This window comes from Zootoca vivipara, chromosome 16 (assembly GCF_963506605.1).
Source record: "Zootoca vivipara chromosome 16, rZooViv1.1, whole genome shotgun sequence".
Classification (NCBI taxonomy): Eukaryota; Metazoa; Chordata; class Lepidosauria; order Squamata; family Lacertidae; genus Zootoca; species Zootoca vivipara.
Genome location: NC_083291.1, coordinates 23,425,663 through 23,442,357, shown reverse-complemented (window position 1 = coordinate 23,442,357; position 16,695 = coordinate 23,425,663). Strand labels below are relative to the sequence as shown.

Sequence of the window (16,695 nt, the reverse complement as noted above, 5' to 3'; positions counted from 1 at the left end):
GTAAATAAATACAGTAAAAGGAAGCAGATAAGCATCGTATATCAGGAGTGGGGAATCTGTGGTCCTCCAGATATTGATGGACTACAACTTCCATCATCTTTGGCCATTGGCTATGCTGGCTGGAGGTTGATGGGAACTGGAGTCCAACAACATCTACAGATTTCCCGCCCCTGCCATAAAGAATAAAGCTATTATAAAATAAGGTTGCCAGGTTTTCGTTTCTGCTTGTGTACATTTACTACTTGCTTGACATACAAAAGTCCAGCAGGTGAAGGTTTTCCTGGCATGGAGATAAGTGGTGAGAAAATTTATTCAAGCATCTTCAAAAAGGCATCGAATCAAGGCCAGTACAGATATGTAAGGTGGAAATGCTCCTCAAAACACAAGTCCCAAGCTAGGCAGTTTGGCTCAGAAATTGGATGTTTTATTCCACTCCGAGAGCCAGCCATGCAGGGGGTTTGGGAAACTGGTGGGAAAATAAGCCAAGCACAATAAAATACTGCACACAATGTACGCCACCTACAATCCTTTCAATTTTTGAAGAGCTATTACGCTGCCAGCTGACAACCTCCATCTTTTTGAACTTCTCTGCCCTGTTGTTACCCAAGACTTATTTGCTAAAACGTTGTTCTGTTCAAATCCCTGCAGAGAGTTTGCAAACATTCCCGGCTACCCACGATGCCCAACAAATGAAAACACGACAAAAATTGCAGCAGTGGGCAGACACAGTGAAGCAGAACACAAAGGGAGCGCTGTCCCAAGCAAGCCGTTCCAGTCTTGGCAAGATTTCCATCAATAACCAATCTTACCAGGCCTCCCTTGGCAGTCAGGTTTACAGCTGGAGTTAGGAAGGGCTTTGTCAGCCCATTGTCAGGGACATGGGGAAGTGCACCCAAACCCGACTTAGGTGATGGTTGTTTTTCAACACAGTGTTCCTCCTTGATCCATTGCTGGAACAGGAGAAGTTGGGTTTGAGCCTCAAGTAGGGCTCACTTCATTCCAGTGTTTTTTTTGTGGGTTTATTCTACAACAGGTCACTGGCGCAGAAAGAGAACACGGGTGGTAGATTTCTGACAGGAGCACCTGAACATCATTCCCCTTTATTAGAGGTTCTCTAATAAAGTGATTTAGTCATGCTGGCCACATGACCCGGAAGAAGAAGAAGAAGAATTTGGATTTGATATCCTGAAGGAGTCTCAAAGCGGCTAACATTCTCCTTTCCCTTCCTCCCCCACAACAAACACTCTGTGAGGTGAGTGGGGCTGAGAGACTTCAGAGAAGTATGGCTAGCCCAAGGTCACCCAGCAACTGCATGTGGAGGAGCGGAGACGCGAACCCGGTTCCCCAGATTATGAGTCTATTCCTCCTAACCACTACACCACATTGGGGAAATCTGTGTGTGAACAAACGCCGGCTCCCTCAGCCTGAAAAGCGAGATGAGTGCCGCAACTCCATAGTTACCTTTGACTGGGGACTTAACCGTCAGTGGTCCTTTGCCCTTTTACCTTTACTGCTCTATTGAGCAGGCAATCCAATACTACAGAACGATACTATAATAGCAACATCAATAAAGGCATCAGTAGCATCTCAATAAAGGCTGGTCAGTAAAAAAGAAGAAGGGGGGGGGAGTTCCAAAGACCTGCCTGAACAGTAAAAGAAAGACCTGTCAATCCAAATGCTTCATACTGGATGCCCATGACAGAATCCAGTGCTAACAGATACTAAATCGCATTGTGCCTGAATAGCAGTTCCAATACAAATAAATTGGACTCCTTGGAGAGTTGAGAAAATCAAACGAAGAGATTCCAAGAGCTCTGGCCAGGTAAAGGAATAATTTTTAGAAAGTTTTAAGTTGAGAATTGAGAATTTTTAGAAAGTTTTAAGTTGAGAATAATAAGACAAATGGTGCGCATGTTTGAATGGTACGCTTTGATCCTGAAACTATGAAACTAGAGCTGATGAAGAATAAACCGAAACAGGGCCTTGTCCTGGGTTTCTAAAAACTGGATTGCTACTGGAATTTGTCTTATTATTCTCAATTTAAAACTTTCTAAAAAATTTTTTACTTTACCTGGCCAGAGCTCTTGGAATCTTTTCATTTGAATAGCAGTTTGAGGCAAGATGACAACCACACATGAGTGAAACTGATAAGAGTTTCTGCAGCTTGTCAGTTTCGCCATATGAGGGAAGCAGGGAAGGAAGGATGTGGTGGTGGAATGAACGGGCAGGCAAATACAGAAAGGGGAGGTTGATCATTCTGCAGGACTTTCATCAACTTCATCATGATTAGAGGACATCTCAGTCTGGTTGCAGGGTTTTTCAGGGCATCACCTGGGATAGGAAAGTGGCTGCATTTTCTTTGTAATAAAAACGGAGTATTGGAAATTTATTCTTTTTTGGTAAGCACAAATAACGTGCAGGGTGGCCCTCAATCCATCAGGTTGTTACAAAAATTAGGTGCTACCCCCATTCTGTGCAAGATTCCTGGGGGTTCCAGGCACTCACACGGGGTCTGTGTTCCTCTGGAGACTGCCAAAGCTTTAAGAAATATGGTTTATTTGTCCCTACCAGAGAGGAATGGCAAACTAAGCTGATGGACTACGCCGCAATGGCTAAACTGACCGGGAAAGCTCAGAAAGCAAGAAGACAAAAACTTCAAGAAAGAATGGGAATTTTTGAATATAATTTATCTAGGAGACTACTGTAAGCAGATGAAAACATTAGCAGCATGTTAATTTCACTTGTAATGTAACAAACACTATGGACAATATGGACAGATACAAAATATAGATTATGAAATAATACGCAGTTGAAAATGTTGACAATAGGACCCATGGAGGGGCTGGTAGGAAGTCTCAAGATTCAGATAAATTTCAAAATACAGATATGTATTAGGTATTGTTATAAATCCACATTTGTAAAATCAAATTGCCAATTCAAGCTCAATGGTACTGGGCACTCCTAGTTTCATGGCATGTGGCCAGTGTGGTGCAAATTACCTGCTATTCTACTCGAAACTTGCATCCCCTTGCATCTACAGCAGTTTTAAACTGCAGGCACACACAACAATTATAGCATGCCAACTCCACTTCGTAGCTACCCCTGGAAGATCCAGCAGTTGCGTCCCAGTGGAACCTAACCCACGTGATTCTGCAGCGTAGAGTAGCTGCATTTGCCCTCCTTTGCAGGAGCAGCTGGCCAGAGCATACTTTTATCATAAGCTCCGCAAAAGGAATATGGGAGAATAGCTGTTGTCAATCTGAAATGCAGGAAAAGAGAAACCAGAACAAATGAGAGGAAATTGCATCAGGAATAATTAGAGTGCATTAACTCTCTATCAGATCTGAGACAAGGCAGGGTACCCATTCCTTTTAATAATTAGAAAGGAAGAGGAAGATGCTGATTCCGGCATCGCCACCTCTTTTCCAGCTTTGCTTTAACAGCAGACTGAAGCTCAGAAATTTAACAGGTGAAGAGTACCACTATGCCTGGAAAGGCCTGCTGTATCAAATGCCATTAAATAACAGGAGTGGACATGCTCAGAATGAACAAAGTTGCCTGAATATTTTGGCATTTAAGCTCAGGTGCACTTTTGTACCTAGGGGTGGCCAAATGCAAGAGAGGACAGGTTTTGCGTCAAAGAGGAGATTTAATCAAGGCACCTTCGAAATTCTCTCTTCCACGTAATTGTTAAAGCCCTTGTCCTCCTTTGTGTATGGTCACCATAATCATATCAGTTTTTAAGATATGAAGTGGCTGTTACTTATTCGGTAACACTTAGGGTCCTTGACTGGCCACCCGCCTTTTATTTTTATTTATTTAATGAAATAATGGAATACACACACAAAAAAGAAAAGGTACGGTTAATGTTCTTTGCACACACTTAGCGATGCACAAACTACAAAACAAATAATAATAAATTAAAGCATTACAGATCAGAAGCCTTCTACAGGGTCGGAGCATCAATGAGAGTTCACAGACATCTTTGTGCCTAGGCATTCAGAAGTGTTTCTGGAGGACCACCTGCCTTTTAACCAAATTAAGCTTAAGTAAATGTGCACATCATCAAAACCAGAATTAAGATACCTTTTCAGTTATTCAACCGAGCATGAGTTTTTGCAAAGTCATCATTGTTGGCATCTGTTAGAAAGACCAATTGTCAGTATTTTCCTTTTTGATTCATTTTGATTTCAAAAATAGCTTTGGAAATGTAAATACATGGAAACACATAGTCCACCTATTATAACTGACCCCCCACTGATTATTCCAGTAAATCTCTAGTTGATTAATCAAGCGATCAAAGACTGCACACTTAGTAATGGGGTGGGGATGGTACTGAAAAGGGGCTTGCAGGTTTAGCCAAAAGCTGATTTGCCAAAAACACTGCGGCATCTACCGGAACTTTCATTTCTTCTGAAAATCCTTGCTAATATGGAGGTAAGCCACAAAGAACAATTTAGCACCCTATAACACCAGTGCCAGTAACCTTGCGTCTTTCTAGCTTAAAGCAGCCTACAGCAGCTCTGAAAAACTTGCATTACTGTGCTATGAACAACAACAAACTTGGATCAATACTTTTTTTGGGGGGGGAACTATATTTATTTATGGTCTATCTACGAAAGCACTCTATGTGGCAAGAGTACGCAGGATAGAATGGTGGGACCTGAAAAAGCCAGGAGATTTGACCTCCCTTTAAATCCATATCAGCGAGAAGATAAGAACTCACTCTGAAACTCACTTACAGATGGTACCTAGCACCACGGAAACTAACACTAATATGCCCAGGAACCTCATCAAAATGCTGGAGAGGATGCACCTCCACAGGCACATACCACCACATGTGGTGGGAATGTCCTAAAATCCAACTCTTCTGGACATCAATCATACAAGAAATATGCAAAATAACTAAGCAGGTATTAGAAGTCACCCCAGAACTGGCCCTACTAAACATCTTCCAAGACAATAATGCCCATTCACATCACAAAGAGGTCATAACGCACCTACTCTCAGCAGCCAGACGCATCATAGCTAGACACTGGAGAGACCTGTCATGAGTAAGCGTAGACCAATGGTATCAAATAGTATGGGAAACAGTGTTATTAGAAAAACTAACCAATAATCTGAAACTGACATGGGGACAAATAGAAGACACCTTCACCCCGATATGGTTACCCTTCATCACACACACAGCCCAACAAGACAACAAGAATCCGCCGACAGCATACAAATCAATATGGCTAACCTGATTCAACACACACACACACACACACAACCCACTCACACATGAGAACAAATTTCATTACAGCCAATCAAAGACAACCAACCACACCCTGGTCCACCCCCAACCTCTCTCACCACCAAAGAAATACAAGTGACTCTAATCCCGGCGACTCTAATCCGCGCGCCTCCAGCTACAAACTCCAGGTAGGAAGCCCACTCGGTGCGGCGGGGGGTGCCACTTGGCGCCCCCCTGAGTTGAACCCGGTGCGGACCACCCCAATCACCCCCCATTGCGACGCCCCTGCCCAGAAGTAAGTGTTCTGGTTTGTGAACATTTTTCAGAAGCTGAATATGCTCCATTTTGAGTGTTACACTTCCAATTTGAGTGCTCCACTTCCGTTTTGAGTGTTACACTGAGGTCTGTCTGTTTTTGCTATTTATTTTGCGTTTTTGTTTTTGCGGCTCTTTTTCGTTTTGTTTTGGTGACTGTGTGGGACCCAGTTCAGCTACTGATTGATTGATAAGATTGTGTGACTGCAGTACATTGTTTATTGCTTTCATTTTATGGATCAATGGTCTCGTTAGATAGTAAAGTTCATGTTAAATTGCTGTTTTAGGGGTGGTTTTTAAAAGTCTGGAACGGATTAATCCGTTTTGCATTACTTTCTATGGAAAAACGCGCCTTGGTTTTAGAATGCTTTGGTTTTGGAACGGGCTTCCAGAACGGATTAAGTTTCAGAATGAAGGTGCCACTGTACTGACAACACGGATTGGCAGCATCAGGGTTTCAGATCGGGGATGATCCCAGTCTTACCTATAGAGCTAATGAGGATCGACCTGGCATTTTCAGCATGCAAAACAGAAGCTCTACTCCACAGAGCTAAGGCCCTTCCCTGTGCCCACTGCCCTGAGCTGCTTGGAGAAAGGCCAAGAGACCCATGTAATTTAAAACTGGCCTTCTTTAACACCAGTCAGATGAAATCAAATAAACAAGGAATATTAGGTGTTACGTTGGAGAGGATGCCAGGAAACAGGGAATTACATTCACATGTGGTGGGGGTGTAAGTATGTACGGTACATTTTTTTTTTGGCAAAGGGTGTTTAAGGAGATAACAGAAATCACCAGGTTAAAGCTGACTGAAAGTCTAGAAGTAGCATTATTATCAATTTAAGAAGGGGTGGAAGGTTCACAGGCTATGAAGGACTTGCTCACAAATGTATTGACAGTTGCACAAATTATTATAGCCAGGAAGTGGAAGGGGCAAGTAGAATATAAAATGGAAGAATGGTATAAAGAGGTGTGGGATATAGCTATTAATGATAAATTAACATGTGCCATTAAGGTAAGATGGTGTATAAGCAGGAGAAATGATTCTGAGGAGATATGGAGGGTGTTTGTAGAATCTGTACTGTTAAAACAGAAAGGGGTCAAACCGTCGCAAGAGGTGTTGGAATTTTGGGAGGTTGGATAGTTACAATGGAATGGTCTCGGGGGTGGGGTGCACATTTTTATTCTTATTCATTTGATTATTACTTTGTCAAAAAAACCAAAAACAAAACCCCACCGGCCTTCATTTGGAGGACGAAAGCTTTGTTCACATGTCCTATTACTGTAAGAAGTGGCTGTCGAGCTTTCTGCTTTGCAGAGAACCCCTTCCACACTGGCTGGCCTGCCAAGGAATTCTTGCAGGTTTGTTACACAATCTGCACACACTGCAAAGGGTTCTGGGAAATTGTTCAAGGGTGTACATTCAGTTCAAATTGGATGCTGGCCAAGGCTCTTGCCCTCACTCTTCTTGTCCACAGGAACTGATAACACACCCTCAGGCAGAGATGGAGAATGGGCAGCTCTCCAGAGACCAAGGGATAAGAGGAGTCACATCCACCAACCCCTGGAGGGCTCCTCATCCCTTCCCTAAAGACCCCCCCAATATCCCCCGGCACCCCCTCCCTATAGCAGCATGTTGCCTTGGATGGAAGTAATGAACTGTCTTCAAAGGAAACACATCCACCACAACTGATCTTTTAAAGGAGCCATAGTTTTCCGCTGAACACGGTTTTGAAGCTACTGCCAAATAGGATGGGAGGAAGGGGAATAGTGCAGGCAGATCCACGTCATGCCTTTAAAGTTCAATCAGTGTGCATTGAAAGTACATGGCTTCCTCTAAACCACTTAAGAGTTTCAATTTACAATCCAGTTGGTATATACAGTTTGCTAAATAAACAAACCTTCAGTGGCCTGGTTTGCACATGATAAACCAGGGTTTATTAAGCCATTACTTAGCATTATCTGTGAACCCTGGCCCAGCGGCTTAACTAGAGTTTGTTTGCTGTCAATAAACTATGATCAGAAGCCATGGTTTGTTGCTGGCTTGCAAGCCTCAATATGTTTAAAGCATAGCTTGGCATTGTGCATGAACATTGTGCATGTTTAGAGCATATCTTGGCATTGTGCGTGAACATTGTGCATGTTTAAAGCATAGCTTGGCATTGTGTGTGAACATTGTGCATGTTTAAAGCATAGCTTGGCATTGTGTGTGAACATTGTGCATGTTTAAAGCATAGCTTGGCATTGTGCGTGAACACTGTGCATGTTTAAAGCATAGCTTGGCATTGTGCATGCTGGAAGCTGCCCAGAGTGGCTGGGGAAACCCAGCCAGATGGGCAGGGTATAAACAACAACAGGAACAACAACATAATAATAATTGTAGCACTTTTCCTTAACTATGATTTGTGTGACCACTCGACCCCAGAAGCTTGCCAAAGTGCCAAAGGACAAGGCAGGCAAAGTTTTAAAGCAAAGCAACTTTAGAGAAACAAGCCATTGTTTCATCATCTGTGGTTTGTCCTGATCATCTTGAAAAGCACAGGGCCTGAAGTATTTCGGCAGAAATCATTTGCATGATGAAATGTGTAGGATTTGATCTGTGAAGGCGTGCAACTTGTCACTTACTGCTGCTGTCACCGAGCGAGGAAAGTCCACATTGAACTAGGTCTAAGAAGACCATGTCAGGACAAAACAACTTCCAAATCTATCATTTAAACAGTACTGCAACTTTAACTCACTATAGCTCCAGACCTGTGCACACTTTCTTGAATGCAAGTCCCCTAGAGCTCAGTGTGATTTTCCTTAGACTAAATGTGTATAGGAGCAAACCACTGGACTGGCAATAGCCCTTGTGCCTGGGGGAAATCCCAACCTTGCTTGCCTAAATTCCCTGTTACAGAAATATTCACATATCCCAAAATCTATTTGAATAAACTCCACTGTGTTGCATCGCGAGAGTCCTTAGTCCAAAAAGCACTATTATTATACCATGTGAGTGTCAGGTGGGTTCATCTCTGTAGGAAAATAAGTATGTACGCACCCCTTGCCATAATTTCTCTCAGATATGTGGCACTCTTTCCATCATCGCGCTTCTGTGCACATGGCAAGAATGATCGTTTTAAAGCTTCTTGTCTTTTTAAAAAGAAGGCAGATTCTTGGGGGTGGAGAGAGGGAGACGTGTCTTTATTTTTAGGGGCAAGCCCTGCTCCTGTGTTTTTGACGGAGGGCTGATGCTGATATTTAGCATGTGTAATAACTTCCTCCATCACCATACCCATGTCAGGAAAAACTACCTGACGAGCTTCTAAAATGTCAGATGGTGGGGGGGGGGAAGTAAAGAACTTCCGATTTTTCATCTGTCTGCTATTTAAAAGCAATATGCACTTCGTCCAATTCAATATAACACCCCACTTTCTAAATTTTATCATTTTAACTTTTTCTTTTTACCTCTTTCCCCCCTTTTCCCCATAACAATTATCTTTTTTAAAAAAGTTTTTATTTATACTTTTCAAATTTATACATTTCCTTAGTTTTACAATCATTTTAACATTTCAAAGTTTGACTTCCTTCCCCTTCTTTCTGCAGTTCCTTAAAATTAGTTTTTTTTATATCTGCTGCATATCCAAATTCATTTAATTTGCTCATTTAAATATCTACTTTAAATATATACTCTTGTGAAACTGCAGGTTATTACAATAATCCTGCCAACGTTTTTGTTTGCAATTTATCTGTAAATATTCAATAAACCATTTCCATTCTTTTATAAAAAGTTTGTTATCCTGATTTCTTATTCTTCTGGCAAGTATATATATATATATATATATATATATATATATATATATATATCCTCCCCCCAGGGGCGGAGCTTCATGCTCCGGCCCTGGGGGACGGAGAGCAGGCGGGGCGGGGATGGCGGGACATGCTGCTTGTGGGGACGGGGTCCCCAGTATGGGCGGGGGGGCAGCCGCAATGGCACCCTGCCGGGATCGTGCTGCCAGGGGCGGTATGTTCCCCCTGCACTTCTTCCGCCAGTACTCCCCCCTTCATGATTTTATTGTATCTAAATAATGTCTTGGTTTGGTTTAAAAAAGGGAAAATATATTAAGTTTCATGTTTTTCTCTATGAACCTTAATGAATTTTATTTTAGATAAATAAAATATCAGGTTGCAGTGGAGAGCAGAGCATAGAAAAAGAAAAGAAAAAAGCTGGCAATGCCTTTGTTGGGCTTTAAATTCACATTGCTAGTGGCACTACAGATCTAATGCCAACATTAAATTGGCAAACTAATGCCAAAATTTCTCCCAGCACAGATATATGTACATCTAAACAATGGCCCAACAACTGCCAAGCACACGCCTACCTAACAAACAGGCAGGATGTCAAATCCTGCTTTTACTAAACATCCAACTTTAAAAAACAAAACAAAACCAAGCAGCGCCTGATCTGTGCTTCTTTGTGGAAAGGGCGATCATTAGCCTGTGAATATTTCATGCTCTTGTTCCCAGCTGGCAGCCAGGCATTCGCAACCAAGTTGTACTTTCAAATTTGCACTGGATTGTTATTTCTGCAAGCTGCTCAGTCCTAAGATCATGGAACTTTAGATGCAAGAATGGGATGATGCTGTGCACTTTTAGCTCCTGTATAGAAGGGGTCATGCCAGGTATAGCTCCCTCGAGTTGTGCCAGGTATAGCTTTCCTCATTTCTCCATTACAGCAGTCTGAATCTGCAAAAATTCCCTCATCCACAGGATAGGTAAAAGGAGCTAGCTAGCGTGATCTGCTGGAAACGGGGTGGAAAACCAGACAGGTCTCTTGTGCCTTTAATTAGCTGTGTAAACTTTTAGGCACAGCTATTAAAGGTACAGGCTCCCTGTTTACCTTTTCACCAGGTCCCACCCTAACAGGAGTCCCGAGTAGTAGGAGTTCTATAAAGGAAGGACTTTGCTTACAGAAGGTCTCAACTTCAATCCTGGGCAACTGCAGGAGATTTTGCAGGTGGGATTTGCAAATTAAGGTTGCAAAGTTAAAGGGGATTTTGTGCTTTTCCGCAACAGCCCCCCCCCGCCCCAAATCAAACTAGTTGCCCCTTATGGCAGGCGATGGGGAAATGCACATGAAAGTACGGGTTCACAGCTGCTTGATCCAATTGTCATATAACCTCCTTGCAGACAAATCAGAATGAATGCTGAATAAGCAGCTGCTGCTGTATGGCCTCCCCACAAACTGTGGGCACTTCCAGTCTTATTTTTGGGTGGGATTCAATCACAAAGCAGAAAATCCAGGCTGAGCAGTTATTGTTGATTGGCAGTGCTTGCAATACGAACCCGCTCCCCTGAAATATCAGACTTTTTTGCAGAAAGGAAAGTGTGGGGTAACACTTATTTTGGCCATCTAACCTCCCTGCAAACAAATAGGAACGAACACTCATTAAATAGCCACAATAATCTCATCTCCCTGGAAACAAACTGGCAGGGCTGCTCAATTGACAGGTCATCTGAATACTGAGGAAAACCATCAGCAGTTTTATGCTTCGACTATGAACACATTAGCAGCTTGAAATGCAACAAGGTTGCTTCCTAACCTGCCTGCTGCATTTCAAGTCATTTTTTAAAATTGCTGTACAAATAGAAAGAGTGCAGGGGGTGTCTTCACCCGATGGCACTGTCATCTGAGCATGTGCAATGGCTGCTGGAAGTGTACACACCCCAGCCTAACTTCGGCTTCCATTTTCAAACTGGATGGAAGCTTGTTTAAGGGAAAGTGCACCAGACAGAAGTATTTCTCAAAAAACTACAGAGTACCTATGGATGTTGGCTCATGCAGCATGTGCTGAGCCTCAACCACTGGCAGTGGTGTCGCACTGGAGCCAGAGGAGAGGGTAATATGCACCTAGCCTGGCCTAGATTATTGCTACTCAGTTAATTATGTGTTTACCCCAATTTAATACTTTGTGGGAAATAATTTTTGGCCAAGAACAATCTGCTTTGGAGTGATGGCATTTCTGCGGAGATTGTTGCCTGGTCTATCTCACACTCTTGCCTGGTCTATCTCACACTCTTTCACGGTCTGACATTGTATGCCCTTTTAAAATGTGGCTGGTTTTTTTTCTTGGGGGGGGGGAGTTATTGTTCTCCGCCTCCTTTCTGCGAGGGGTTTGATATCGCGTTACAACGAAACAAATGAAGCACGAGGCTAGCGTTTTCAAAGCAGATCACGAAGGAGACGCGCAAAATTGCTGGTTACACTGAACTCAGCATCATTACGCAGAACGCCAAGGCGCTCCCTGAGTTCCAGGCTAGGAGCAAAGCTAGGTTCGGAACGCGGCAGTACCGAAGGCGTAAACTCCACTGAATGCAATTGGATCGACTTCCTAGCAGTGGGATCTACCGGTACTACTTTGCGCTGATGCCACTAGGTTTTGGATGGGGCCACAGTCCAAGCGCAGTAACTCCATTTGGGGCTTGCTTGATGGAAGCACAACATAAATATTGGGCGGAGCGGGGGGTTGCGTTATTTCTGATTAAAGCGCCTTACGATCGGGCTATCCTACCTCCAACTCACTCTCCGGCGACATTAGGAGGCAGGAGGGAGGAAGCGATTTCAGATCGGCAGGGAGTGGCCGGATCGCAAAACTTAAAACGCACCATTTCAATCCATCCTCGCGAAGGACGGACAGAGGAACGCGGAGGGTGCGAGAGCCGCCTGCCACTTTCCGCCAGGGGTAAGGATACGAACCCCACCCCCTAGAAAGCAGCGGAGCACCCCAAGGGAGGAATGGGGTGGCACGGCAGCGCTTAGCACCCGGAGGTAAGCGCGCCCTGCAGCTTGGAGCATAGCTGCCAAGTTTTCCCTTTTCTCGCGAGGAAGCCTATTCAGCATAAGGGAAAATCCCTTAAAAAAAGGGATAACTTGGCAGCTATGGCTTGGAGCCGCGATCGTCACCTCTCCCTGCCCCCTGCCTGCCTTCCCTGGCAATCGCAGGAGGCGAAGGGCCGCCTCGGCCGAGAGGAAAAGCCCCGTCGGACGCCTCTCCATCAGGGCGCAAAAATTCAAGAAGCGCAAAAATTGCCTTGAGCTCCCGGCGCTCGCTTCCATGAGATTAAGTCCCCCTCCTTGCTTATTTCAAGCGCAGGATCGGGACGCTTACCTCTGCCGCCAAACCTGCCCAGTGATGCTCAGAGCGCGCTTTCCCAGCTCCACGTCCCGCCGTCCAGGAGCCGGAGGTCTGGGGAACTTTTTCCACCGGCGCGCGCAAAGGAGATGGGGAATTACGGTACATGAATTACGCCGCTCCGTCCGCACGAAGCAACTGCAAGCGAGCGAGACCTGTGAGCCTCCATCCGGCCAGCAGTGGCAGGTGGGGGCTGTGCTCTAGGGCCCCGCCCCGCCCGGGAAGCCCCGCCCCTTGCCCTGCCCCTGCCGGCTGGAGCCTCTGCTTCTTGGAGAGCCAGTGATTCAAGACATTCAAAACTCTGTGATTCAAACTCCGATCTTTCCGGGAAGCAGTTTTGCTGCACAAGACCTTGAAATCAGCTTTAATTGTGCAAGTTGAATTTACTAGGGTGTGATTGGATCTCATCTGATAAATAGTGACAGTCCGAAAGTGCAATCCAAGTCTGCATCCAAACAAATGTTTTAATTACTTTGTACAAGGATAGAAATGGTTACCTGTCCCATTTAAGTACAACATTGTATTTGCCAAGAGCAAAAATAATCACTAGCCCCTTGATATATGAGCTACTGCATGAAGCTGTATCCTTTTTAATATTCTTTTTATTTGATTTTCACAAAGAGAAAAAGAAAAAGAGAGAAAGAGAAAATAAACATACATCAAAAAATAATACTAAATCCAAAGTATCGAGATTGCTCTGAATCTCCTGGCTTCCCCCCATCCCTTCCACGAGTCCTTGTGATTACATTTTCAACTGCATATCAATACATCTCCAATTTTTCATCTTCCTAAGTTATCTATACATTCTGTTACAATACAAGTGTATTTAAAATCCTGCTAATGTTTTAACCTGTTTAAAATAATTCTGCATATAAATTATAAACATTTCCCATTCTTTTTTAAATATCTTGTTTTCTTGATTCCTGAGCTTCCCAGTTAGTTTTGCCATTTCGGCATAGTACATCAACTTGATTTGCCATTCTACTCTGGTCAGGGCTGTCTCTTCCTTCCATCGCCATGTAGCTCTATCCTAAGCTTGTTTAGAGGAAACCCAGGCAGATGGGCAGGGTATAAATATATTACTAGTGCTACTACTACGGTACTACTTGGATACAAGGTCTGCAGAGAGCAAACCAGCAAGTTAAATATGAATGCATGCAATAAAACCGCAATGGCTGCTTCTTTTAGGGGAAAACAGCTTCAGGAGGGAGGCAACTGGAAGCAGGGACGTTTCACTCTGTCCCACAAAATCTGCCCTCGGCACCCTAACCCACAGGGTCAGGTTTTCACCAAAAATCTGACACCGTCCAATTCACTCGAAAGTGGTGCCAAAGACCGACAAAGGGCCCCAACATTTGGCAGTGGAAACAGCACGTTTTACCCAAGGCAAAAAAATCAGCCCTCGGTGCCCTAACCCGTGGGGTCAGGATTTCGCCAAAAATCCAACACCGTCCAATTCACTAGAAAACGGCACCAAACACCTGCAAATGGTGCCCTTCAACATTTGGCGGTGCAAACGCTATGTTTCACACTAGGCCATAAAATGAGCCCCCGGGACCCTGATTCATGAGGTAGGGATTTGCCAAAAATCTGACGTCGTCCAATTCACTCGAAAACGAAGCCAAACACCTGCAAATTCTCCCTTGCAACGTTCAGCGGTGCAAACAGCACATTTCACAGAAGGCCAAAAAATCATCCCTCAATGCCCTAACCTGTGGGTTCAGAATTTCGCCAAAACTCTGATGTTGTCCAATTTACTCAAAAGTGGTGCCAAACATTTGTAAATTCTCCCCTGCAACATTTGGCGGTGGAAACAGCACTTTTTTTTTGGAAGGCCAAAAAACCAGCCCTTGGCGCCCTAACCCGCAGGCTGAGGATTTTGTCAAAAATCCGACTTAGTCCAATTCACTCAAACGTGGTGCCGAATACTTACAAATTCTCCCCAGCAATGTTGGGTGGTGTAAATGCCGCATTTCCCAGTAGGCCAAAAAAGGAGCCCTTTTTTGCCAAAAACCCGATGTCGTCTGATTCACTTGAAAGTGGTGCCAAACACTTGCAGATTGGCCCCTGTTCTATATCACTGAACCACAAGCTCTTCCCCAAAGAGACGGTTCTCTTGGTGTATTATTCTCAGAGAATACCACGGAGCCACCTGGCATGAACAGAGATATCGGATTCTTATCTCATTATGCATGATCTAGCTTTCTTTTGTGCCTTGCTTCCCCCCCCCCCGCAGGTCCAATTGCAGCCATCAGCAGTTGTTAACAGCCATCAACAGGTTTACCACTCCTAACAGCCCATCACCCATTCCCACCCCCCCCTCTAAATATATGTAAGGGTCTGGTTGATTCTGTTTCAGTGTATCTGACGAAGTGTGCATGCACACGAAAGCTCATACCAAAATAAAAAATTAGTTGGTCTTTAAGGTGCTACTGAAGGAATTTTTTTATTTTATTCTGAGAGAGTGAGTGTCATGTACTCCTCAACAAGAGCACATGATTGAAATTTAAAGGCCGTGTTGTGTTTATGTGGGGACTTCCAGTTCATCTTGCTCAACTTCCCATCCTGATATGAACAATGCCTCTTGTGTCTCTGGCACATATTTTTAATAAGCTACTCCCTGCCCTGTAAGTACTGTTGAGATCACATGATCCCTTCCTCTCTCTGATAATAGCACACCAGATCTCTGTGTGATGCTCGATGCTGTATTCTGTTCTGCAGGAGATGCCTCCTCTTTCGTAAGTCAGAGAAGGGAGTTTTTCCAATGGTATTCAACACCAAATTATAAAAATGACTCGCAATGACATTGGGGGAATCAGCCTGAGCTGGCCCTGGCTTTTGGGTTTGCCAGCTGATTTGGACTCAGCAGAGGCTGCCTTTTTTTGAACAAAAAGCCAGGCTGAAAATCAGCTGGAAATGGTTCTTGAGGGATTACAAGATGGAACAGAACAGTGACATCAACTTCCCATTCCTTCTAGCAACCAGCTATTGCAATTTGATTTATATTAAATTACTCAGCACAAGAGTTTTCGTAGAAAAAGCTTATCTGGGTGACCTTCTCTCTCTCTCTCTGTTGGAAATTTAATTTCTAGCAACAGATATTAACAATTTTTCACAGATTGCTCCCCAAATGGAACAAAATTAATGGAACGAAATAGATTCGCAATTTGAATGTGAGCACCATCTTATACATGTCTGCCCAGGGGTGAGTACCACTGTGTTCAACGAGACTTACTCTCAGGTAAGTGTATACAGTACAATATACGATTGCCCTTTCTATTCATTGGCAGAATACTTATCTGGGAGTAAGTGCAATGAGCAAAGTAGACATGCATGGGATCTCACCGTTATCGATGGGTGGCATTTGGTGTTTTTGATCTCAGGGAAAACGGATTTCTGAGGATCCCACTTCAGTCCTTAACGCCTAAAACCTGCACCTCTCGCTGAAGCTCTTAACCTCAAAAAAGATTGCCACATCTCTCATTGGCATGTGTGTTGTCCGTTGATGGCTCCTCCACTACCTGCTGCTCCCAAGGGGCTCAGGATTCTGCCTCTGCAGTGCTTCCAGCCTCTGCCAAAGGAAGGAGTGAGGATGAATTATAGATAACCGCTAATTGCCAATGTGTGAATGTGTGAACTCCCTAGACGCTGCTGCTTTCCTCAAACTTCTCATATAAAGTGCAGAGCAGTGACGAAGCACTTGCGTGACCTCACTCTAATCCCCCAGGAACCTTCAAGCAGCGAGAAGATCAAGAGAAACTTCTCTGAACCTGTGCATTGATGATCAATCTTCTTTTTGGGTGATCACTCCTAGCCGAGTAAGATTGTCTTCCATGAACACGGTCTCAACAATGGGTCTGTAAGTGACCGAGGAGGCCAATTCTGGATGCACACATCCTTCCACAGTGGGGACATTGGTTTCCGGGTGAGAGTTGATCACAGTGTGGATTTGCCAAGCATGCCTTCCTCTTAGCA

At 44.0% G+C, this 16,695-nt stretch overlaps 1 protein-coding gene across 1 annotated transcript in view; it reads right to left on the bottom strand.

The window, feature by feature from the left end:
* The window catches only part of FRMPD1 (FERM and PDZ domain containing 1), a 76,107-nt gene extending 63,229 nt beyond the window's left edge, over positions 1 to 12,878 (bottom strand). The window contains 1 exon segment of the mRNA XM_060269066.1: positions 12,697 to 12,878. The gene's annotated coding sequence lies outside the window, so the exon portion shown is untranslated.
* Between the last annotated feature and the right edge of the window lie 3,817 nt (positions 12,879 to 16,695).